Below are 9,752 nucleotides of genomic sequence, written 5' to 3'. Positions count from 1 at the left end.
TTGTACTTTAAGTAGATTTTGAATTCCGGACTTTTACTTGTAACAGAGTATTTCTACATTGCAGTATTGATACTTTTACTTAAGTACAATATTTGATTACTTTTACCACCACTGCATGCAGCACCCCTTAATCTCTTTACATCTTGAAAAACAAAACAGATCATCTGTAAAAATATCAAACAAATTAATGCAGAGAACAACCACACGTGTACTGTACCATGCAACTACTATGTCCCATGTCCCGCCCTGCACGGTGCATGACTATTCTCATTGCTGTAGGACAATGGATTTCAGAGGAATGTTGTTTGTTATTTCTTCCTGTCAGACGATACACCAGGAAATGTGTGTGTGTTACTGGTTTGGTTGGTAGGTTGTTGTGAGAGCATAAAAGCCGAGGTTAGAGTCTTCTTCTTCACACCACTTCACTTGACAACATGAAACTCCTACTGCTCACCATACTGCTGGGTCTGCTCCTGTGTAGCACGCCAGGTGAGTACACTTGTGATAGATACACAGTATCACAGTGTTATTATGGTCCAAAATATATTGATGCAGAAATTAAGGTTTGACTTACTGATGCAGGTTTGTTTTTCTATATATATACAGTATATATATATATATACAGTATATATATATATATATATATATATATATATATATATATATATATATATATATATATATATATATATATATATATATATATGTGTGTCTCTTACTCCTATGTGCAATGCCCAAAGACAAATAGTGTAGCAAAAATAAAGCATAGCATATAGAATGGTACAATTCCATTCCAAATTTCGTGCCAAATTGACTAACTACGCATCACGCTGCAGCACGTTGTAGGCTTGTAGATCTGTTACTTTTGTCACGTATATTTTTGTCACCTATACATTAGGCTGCAATCACGCAGCCCGTTTGGCAACAAACGACTTATGTTACATGTTCCGTGTAATGTTATACATGTTTTGGAAAATGTTTTTCATTAACTAAATCAATAGCCAAAAACAATGCATAGCCTATTAGCCACATATTTTTCCAGGACCCTTGATCAATTCCAAACATTTTCCAGGACTGGAAAAAGTTTTTTTCTAATTTCAAAATATTTCCAGGAATTCCATGACTATATATTAAAGTTCACCCTGAAGTTATAATTAGAGGCGATGACCGAGATAATGCCTTGGAACCTGTTTTCACATAATGTCTGGCCTTTCTTCCAGTAAACATGCTGAAATGCTACACCTGTGACAATGAGACCGATGACATCTGCAAGACAAAGACCAGGTGCCCGGATTCCAGCAACTTCTGCAGGACAGACTGGAGCGGTAATTACATGGCTTTCTCTCTATTAGTATTACTATTGTCACAGTGGTGTAAAGTAACTTAGTACATTTACTCAAGTACTGTGCTTAAGTACAATGATGAGGTAATTGTTTACTTTACTTGAGTATTTCCGATTTTCAATACTTTTACTTCTACTCCACCACATCTCAAAGGCAAATATTGTATTTTTACTCCACTACAATTATTTGAAAACTAGTTACTAGTTATTTTGTAGATTTTGATTACTATTACAAAACCACTTCAGCCCTATATACATTTCGACCATTTGAAAATAGCCGATCTGCAAGCTCACAATGCCTCACGATGCGTTCTGCATAATGAGTACTTTATACTTTTGGTACTTTAAGTACATTTTGATACCAATACTTTTGTACTTTCACTCATGTTTAATTCCGTTAGTATTTCTACATTGCAGTATTGATACTTTTACTTAAGTAAAGCATTCGAGTACTTTTCCCACCACTGCTGTTGTCATTCTAGAATTAAATGATGTGCGTACAAGATAATTATAATCATAATGCAGTATTAATATAATATAGTTTGTGTATTTTTCAACATTGTTTTTTTGTTTAGTTTTTTATATTCATTTTAAATGTGTTTATATATATATATATATATATATATATATATATATATATATATTTTTTTACAGATGACCTTCTTTCTCGTACCTGTGAGGAGTTATGTGTCCCGTCCATTGATGTGGAATGCTGCGAAGATGACCTGTGTGGAGATCCAGACAACGAGGACTATGTGTGACAGACAATAACGCTCAACTCAGCCTTTTACTTTCTGTTGAATCAGCACAATTATGTAATATCTATGCTATGGTGTTTATCCTCCTAGCATATACGATTTCAAATAATTCATTTCATTGGTAATTTCAATTAAACACCTCTATGATTCCAATAAAAACAGAGTTTTAAATATGTTCCAGTGTTTTTGCATGTATTTAAATTTAATTTAATTCCGTTTCATGCTCTTTTCTAAATGACACAAGAAAGTGATTTTCACAGGCATGTAGGGCTGTCACGATTACAGATTTAAGTTGACGATTAATTGTCACTCAAATAATTGCGATTAACGGTTTAATTGTGTGTTTGGGGTTGAACATTTGGGAATACAAACGTAATTTCTGTTTGCCTTTTAGGCTTCGTAATCAAAAATCGCACAGGGTAGATATGACAAATAAATAATTAAATAGAAAATGTGCTCCTCGGAGCACAAGTCTCCGCCAGCAGACCTGTGCTATTTTAATAGCACGGGTCGTCTTGGTAGAACGGGTCGTCTTGGTAGAATGCGCGTGGTTTTTGGTGTTCTGCAGGGGCGTCTGAATATGTAGTGTCTGCATCTAAAAAATGTTCTTCTTGAAGCAATGTGTCATATGGGAGTCGTCGTAATTGACTGGTTTGTTCAAATGCTTGTCTGTCTTCATTGTCTTGAACAGTTTCAGCAGTTGATTGGTGCCTATGTCAGTTTTCTCTAGTGCTACATAATGTATTTGATCAAGGTGGCCAATTGTTACAGTATTAAGACTTCGGCCTTGTTGTGGGATCAATTCAACTCTATAGTCCTCTTCTGTGTTACTGTTGTAGATGAGTATGCTTTCTTAGCTTTGGCCTTCTGCGCCTTTGCTTGACCAATGTTAGGTGTTCTCAGAGGGACACACATAGCCTGGTTCCAGCCGAATCTGCCTTTGCAAAATCGCATCGCACTTTAGCCCTCGGCAGATTAGGTCTGGCCCCCCTCCATAGAGATTCCACTTCTCTCCCTCCGCAGTGGTGTGGAGCCAACCAGGGCCCAGTATCCAAATGTGGGCGGGCTTATCACCTTATTTGGAGCAATGACGTACAAGGAAGCACTGCTCTGATTAGTTCGCGAACAAGGAAGCACTGCTCTGATTGGTTTAGGTCTAACCAATAGAGTCCGTTTGGATCTTTTTGTAACCGCCCCTTGGAAAAAAATCTATCGTTGATAGGGACCAGACTAATATCCACGCAGTGTGTCGTGTGATATTGTCTGGCCACGCGAGGCTAGGACACACACACTGGAAGGTACTGGAAGTACTGAAGGTACTGTTCCAATCAAGACTGATTGATCCTGTCTTACCTCACTTCAAAAGCCTTTTGAAGTGACACACCTATTTATAGGATTTTATTTCGTCATGCGTCCCTCTAGCCAATCAAAGGCATTGGTGTCAACATATTGACACGTGTCACGTGGAGCTTGACCAATGTTAGCTTGGCTAGGGGCCATGCTAACACACGGCGGGACGAAGCGAAAACATACTCTCCACCTCCGGCGGAGACAATAAGATTCCAAGGATAGAGCCTTGGGGGACCCCGGTCATCTAGGTACTGCACAGGGTTTAAAGTGGTTAAGATCTATTGTGTTGGAGAGCACTCAGAAAACTTAAAACAGTTGCAAGGACTATTACACTTGCTGCCCTCTGTTGGTGTCCTAACATGCTGTGAAACACTGTTGGACACCATGCATCCATTGGGAGCATTTACATTTTGTATAATCTCACCTAATGCTGAAAGTTTGGTTGAACATCATTCGCAACATGGCAAAATGAACTTGCAAGGTTGATTTGAGCATACTTGCAGATTGCAGTGGCTTCTCTCCACTGGCTGCAAGTACTGTATGGTTCAGATTTTGTTTTATGCTTATGCTGTTTTTGTAGTGAGACAAAGGACGAGGGACACGCTGTAAGTCTGCTATAAATGTTCACCTATACTGTATAATAATGACATTCCCAAAATAGGGACCCCCGGGTTGAGAAGGTTGAATCTAGAAAAATTTGGGGCAGAGGTTCGGCTTTGGCATCCAGGGAGTGTATGTGCACAGTTTGGCATCCAAAAATTTGTTTTTAGAAAGTTGGCCTCATGGTGGCGCTATGACAGGCTGATCTGAAAAATTTGGGGCAGAGGTTCGGCTTTGGCATCCAGGGAGTGTGTGTGCACAGTTTCGTAGCGACCAGGCCAATGGTGCCGGAGATTAGCCGTTCACAGACGGACGGACGGACGGACGGACGGACGGACGGACGGACGGACGGACGGACGGACGGACGGACGGACGGACGGACGGGGTGTAAAACATACTCTCTCGCCATGCCGGAGACAATAACATGGGCTTTGGCACATGCAGTACGCACAACATGCTGGCCATATAGATAGTACTTTCACTGCTGCAGATCAAGTAGAGTGGATCATACTGGTAATCAGTCCTGAGTGGATTTTCACGGAGAGCAGAGTTACGACAAGACTTCTCTCTAATATTAGACTGTGGTCTGGGAGCTCCTCTGAAGTGTACACCTCTGAAGTATAGCTACCTCTGAAGTGTGTGCAGAGTGGTTACACTATAGTTACAAATGGATAAATTAACACTGAACACTTTGTGTATTTCTGCTCCTAGGGACATTTCAAATTGGGACTAAGCTGGCAATAAGTGTTAAAGACTTTTATGAAACAATCATAAATCTATAGTTTACTAGTTGTAATTTGTTTCAGATCTGTCCAAATTAGTTATGCATCAGTATACCACACAAGACAATTCTGGCCTGACCAGTCACCCCTATTTCAGTACCTTTTCTGTTTCTTGAGTTCTCTCTCTCTCTCTCTCTCTCTCTCTCTCTCTCTCTCTCTCTCTCTCTCTCTCTCTCTCTCTCTCTCTCTCTCTCTCTCTCTCTCTCTCTCTCTCTCTCTCTCTCTCTCTCTCTCTCTTCCAGTTGTCATTAATTCAAATGCTGTGTAGTCTGACTTGGGATATAATAACTGTAGATTCAAAATGTGTTGTGCCACCCAGTGCCACACAGAGACATGTAGGAACACTGTGTCACCAGTTAAATAATCCAGTCCAACAGCTGGCCAGCACCACTTTCACTCTCTTGCATAATTAAAACCAACTCCTGTAATTTGACCACTGCACTGACCAGTGGAAGAACGTCATTGCTTTTGTGAATATCACCCGGAGGCTACCTGGAATTGTACTTACTGTATATGAAGGAGTCAAGGACATAAAAAAGATATGCTAAATCTGTAATTCATTAGTCAGTTTCAAGATGAGGTAACTTAAGTAACTATGAGAAATCCAATATATTATTGCTGTTGGTGCTTGCGCACTAAGGTTAACCTACTACACTTAATCCTTGTGGTGAAACAAGAATCTTTGACTTAATCGTTACCGAGAACTCACCCGTGACCCTGACCCTAATCCTGAGGAAAAAAACATGACCTAAACCTGAAGAAAAAAGACAGCCTTTCTCCTAGATGCTGAGCTGCTCCTTAAAAGTGGTGTGGTGCAGTGATAAAGTGGTGTGGTGCAGTGATAAAGTAGGCCTACCTGCCCACCACTGCAGAGTCTAGGGGTTTGAATCCATCGTGGTGCATCCAGAGCTACTATGATACTCCTACAGGCTGGGGCGGCACCTGTCAGCAGGGAGTGTTGGGCGCGAGGCTCCTCCCGCCCTCCTCCTGCTCCTCACTGGCAGGTGAGCTAAAAGGGTACAACAGCAGACAGTGACAACAACACACAGTAGTGTGTGGGGAGGGAGGGAGGGGGGTTCTGTATTCACCTGTTTCCTAGGCTGTGTGTTTTCCACTTCCTGTCGATTTCATTGGATATCATTGGTCATCTGACCAGTTTCATTGGATTTCATTGGATCAAATCGACAGGAAGTGGAAAACACACAGCCTAGGAAACAGGTGAATAGCTTGGGGAAGCAGAGGTAGGCCTACTGTACAAGGGAGTGGTGTAGGCTTCGGCTGGGCTCAGTTTGGCGTTAGCGGTATGTGGGTGATAGCTGATTTAATGATAGCTGTCACACCTGGCCTTAGTCAAACTAATCAGCCAGTGTAGCAGATTGGCGCAGCCTGTAGCCCAATTGCCTAGTTATGTAGTGTTAAACAAATTTGTTTGCAAAATTTGTTTGCGTCCGTGAATATGTCAAAATAGTGAGTTTGAGACCCGTACCACTGGGGAGACGATTTTGGAATATCAAATTCTAATCAATGGAGCATCTGTTGAAAATATCTTGCCAATATTTGGAGCTACATCATGGTATAACTACCCAAACCTCTACCAAAGGGTAATTGTACTTTAAACCTACTTATTTGTATTCTTATTTGTCTTTTATGTCTATCAATCTTGCTGTATCTGTCTATACTTTTGCCTGTACCTGTCCTGTGCTGTATTTCATGCTTACTGCAGGCTGTGATGTTGCCTGAATTTCCCCACGGGGATCAATAAAGGTCCATCTATCAATGAATGAGTTGGCATCCCGATTCATCTTACTTACTGTGGATGAGGGAATTTGGCCCATTTCACCCATACAGTTAGTGTAAAACTATTTCACATTTCATGATCAATTTTTGTAGGCAAGGAAATCATTTCTCTTCATTAATTATTCATGAAGAAGGACAACAAGGTCATGTCCTCAGAAGACCCCAGACTCAGTTGCAGACATTTACAATTTCGAACTGCAAACTTTATATAAAGCTGTGTTAAGTACAATTACAGTGTTTCCCCTAGAATTACGTTTTGCAGCAGTGGACAAGCGTGCACAAAAAAAGAATATTTTGGTGCTCATAATGTATTTTGCACTCAAACACTTAGTCATGAGCAGGAGGAATATGTGTTTTAGGATTTTATGTAAAGCAATAGTTCAACAATAGCAAGTCAAGCTTACACGAGTATAGCCTGGTAAACACCCCCTCCCTCCGGAAATCTCATGCATTGCATTGCATTTGGTTTCAGGAAGGAGGGTCTGGGATTGCTCACAGAGTAAAGCTGCCCGAACCGCTGCGCATACGAACCAATCAGCGGCTGCTAGGGGCGGGATCATCCAATCACCTGCCTAGTACCTTGAAAAAATGAAACTCCGTCTGTCATCGATTCTGCGCCCGGAGTCTCAGATGCAAGTACGCTGTGAAACAAAATGTGTGTCGCAAGCTTCTTCCATTTGACGGAGTGAGGTTAACACGAGTAGGCCTACATGGTAATACAGTAAACTTCATTCACTGGAGAATTCATAAATGGGACCATCCCAGCCACAGACACCAAAGGGGGAGTAAGAACATTATATCACCATCATCTCCAGTTCCTATCTTCATCACATCAGCACAATAACAGTAAAAGCAACATTGATCCAACTGTGCTGCTCGGACACACGGACAGATGCAACAAAGATTATCAGTCTTGACTAGCCAAGAGGAAAGGGGTGGAGCGTAAACTTTGCCTGAGAAAATACAAGTTTGAAAAAGCCAATCTGCCAGGGAAAAGAAGTGGTTCATTCAGGATGAAAGATAAGACATCCTTGGTACAAACTGTACAGGTTTATTCTTTTCAGAAGTTCATGCCTGGAAGAAGTCAAGGACCTGGATGATATTAGAAATGCACAGCTTGAGAAGTTGTTCATGAAGTTCAACTTCAAATAAGCCTATGTTGTATGAACCACCTGCATACTGCAAGACCCCTTAACCTCCAGTTATCAACAGTCATTAGAGGACAATCACACAATACCGATACCTCTATCCCCCAACACAGGGGATATCTCATACAGTGGTAATAGGTAGAAACTATAGCCTGCCACGTTGTCCCTTTCCACAGTTAGAAAAGAGGGCTCAAAAGCTCAGCCCCAGAAAACAACCAGAGAACATGAATAAAGGGCATTGTTTAGCTGGTAGCTGGACAGTTCTAGACAGCAACCTCACTTGGCAGCAAGAGCAGTGAATACTGGGGGCACAGATTAGTCCCCTCTCCCTAGAGACTGTCAATGTCCAGGGGGAGGAATGGTTGGAGGGACCTTGTGAAATGAAAGAGAGAGAGAGAGAGAGAGAGAGAGAGAGAGAGGGAGAGAGAGAGAGAGGGAGAGGGAGAGGGAGAGGGAGAGAGTGTGAACAAAGACGGAGACAGTTCAATTAAAACCTATTGAGGCAGACAGGAAAGACAGAGAGACTGAGGGTATCAGTAAGCCAGTTACAGGTGACAGGGGAGTTCTCACAAGTTGGTTCAGGCTGACAGATGACGGTCCAGAAGGCAGCTAACAGGATGAGGCTATAGCTGCCACGTGGGCCTGCAGGGATTACAAAGAGCAAGACGAAGGTAACGGGATTATACTCAAAAACAGAACCTGCTTTTCTAACCTCGTCACTGTTGTCACACCGGCAGTGAAGGCAGTGTGGCTACTCAAAATTCCATCCACACCTCCCAACACACTCGCTCGGCCTGTCCATCCCCCTATTGACCCATCCATGCAGGCGTCAATGCTGTCTACTGGGATCATACGCCAGGGATTAATGTAACTCAATCTGTCAATGACGATCTGAGCTGTTGCACAGACTGGATTGGAACGCATGACACATTGTGAAGGAGACTTTTGGACAACTTAATAATGGACTCTAGATAAACAGATTCTGGATTTTATAATTGTTTTTTACACTACCTACACAAATGAAAACCTTGGGCTGGACAACTGCATAAACTAGGCCATCATGCTATTGAAATCAGGACTATTCCTCTCATTGCTGTTCCAAGCTTTTCAATTCAAAGGTAAGGACTTGCTTACCTTTGCTACCTCGCTATGGGGGCGCTGTACTAATGACTGCTGTTCACCTGTTTTGAGAAGCTTTATGCCTATTGCTCTTGTTTCATGACAGGAGAGAGATAGGTTTGTTTCTTACTTTTACCCAACGGATAGGGATAGTTGCTGTGGAAGGATAATTGCATAGAAGACACAAAGTTCTGATAACAAAAACAAATGAAACAACTTCACTCTGAAAAGCTGTCTTGCTATAAGTTGTAATGAGTTGTAAACAAGTCCTGAACCACTTGAGAAGGATCTTGACTTAATTATAATTTCATTTTTTCTTTTAACAGGACAGTTGTGTCAAAGACTATGTCTTGTACATTAAAGCAGATCATTCTACTATCATCATCATTACTAGCACTAGTGTGCCTAACTTTATTATTTAGTAAAGGTGCACCAGTGCTGTATATAATTTAGGTGCAGCCACAGTCCACACATACACACACATAGACAGACCTTCTAAATGTAAGGTGCACTGGTGCGACAAATGAAAATCTTTAGTTGCTCTGGACAGATTTTTGGGTGCATGTGTGCTCAAATGGGTGCAGTCTCAAGCACTGATACGTTTTAATGAGTTGTAAACATGTCATGAACCACTTGCGTAGGTGTAAGCTCAAGGACAGCAGGATTTACTCTTCTGTTTGAAGCAAACAAGAAAACGCTAGCTCATCCTACCGGCTGAATCTAGATATTTGCTTTCTATTTCAGCACCATATCCACAAGCCTGTTAAAGATTATGAAAAATCACAGAATAAAATAAAATACCGGACAATGTTCTGCAATTAAAATCCACTGAAATAGACGGTGTAATTAGTGCCTA

The 9,752-nt window shown here is 41.3% G+C and overlaps 1 long non-coding RNA gene across 1 annotated transcript; it reads left to right on the top strand.

The window, feature by feature from the left end:
• The first annotated feature begins 348 nt into the window (after positions 1-348).
• On the top strand, positions 349-2,275 carry LOC308073917. The gene is made up of 3 exons (XR_013932056.1): positions 349-489; positions 1,221-1,325; positions 1,997-2,275. It is a non-coding gene; the product is annotated as an uncharacterized lncRNA (long non-coding RNA).
• The last annotated feature ends 7,477 nt before the right edge of the window (positions 2,276-9,752 follow it).

Source organism: Gymnoscopelus braueri (genome assembly GCF_963280865.1).
Source record: "Gymnoscopelus braueri genome assembly, chromosome: 19".
NCBI lineage: Eukaryota > Metazoa > Chordata > Actinopteri > Myctophiformes > Myctophidae > Gymnoscopelus > Gymnoscopelus braueri.
Note: the sequence above shows the minus strand (reverse complement) of the source record. Positions and strands in the feature narration are given on the sequence as shown.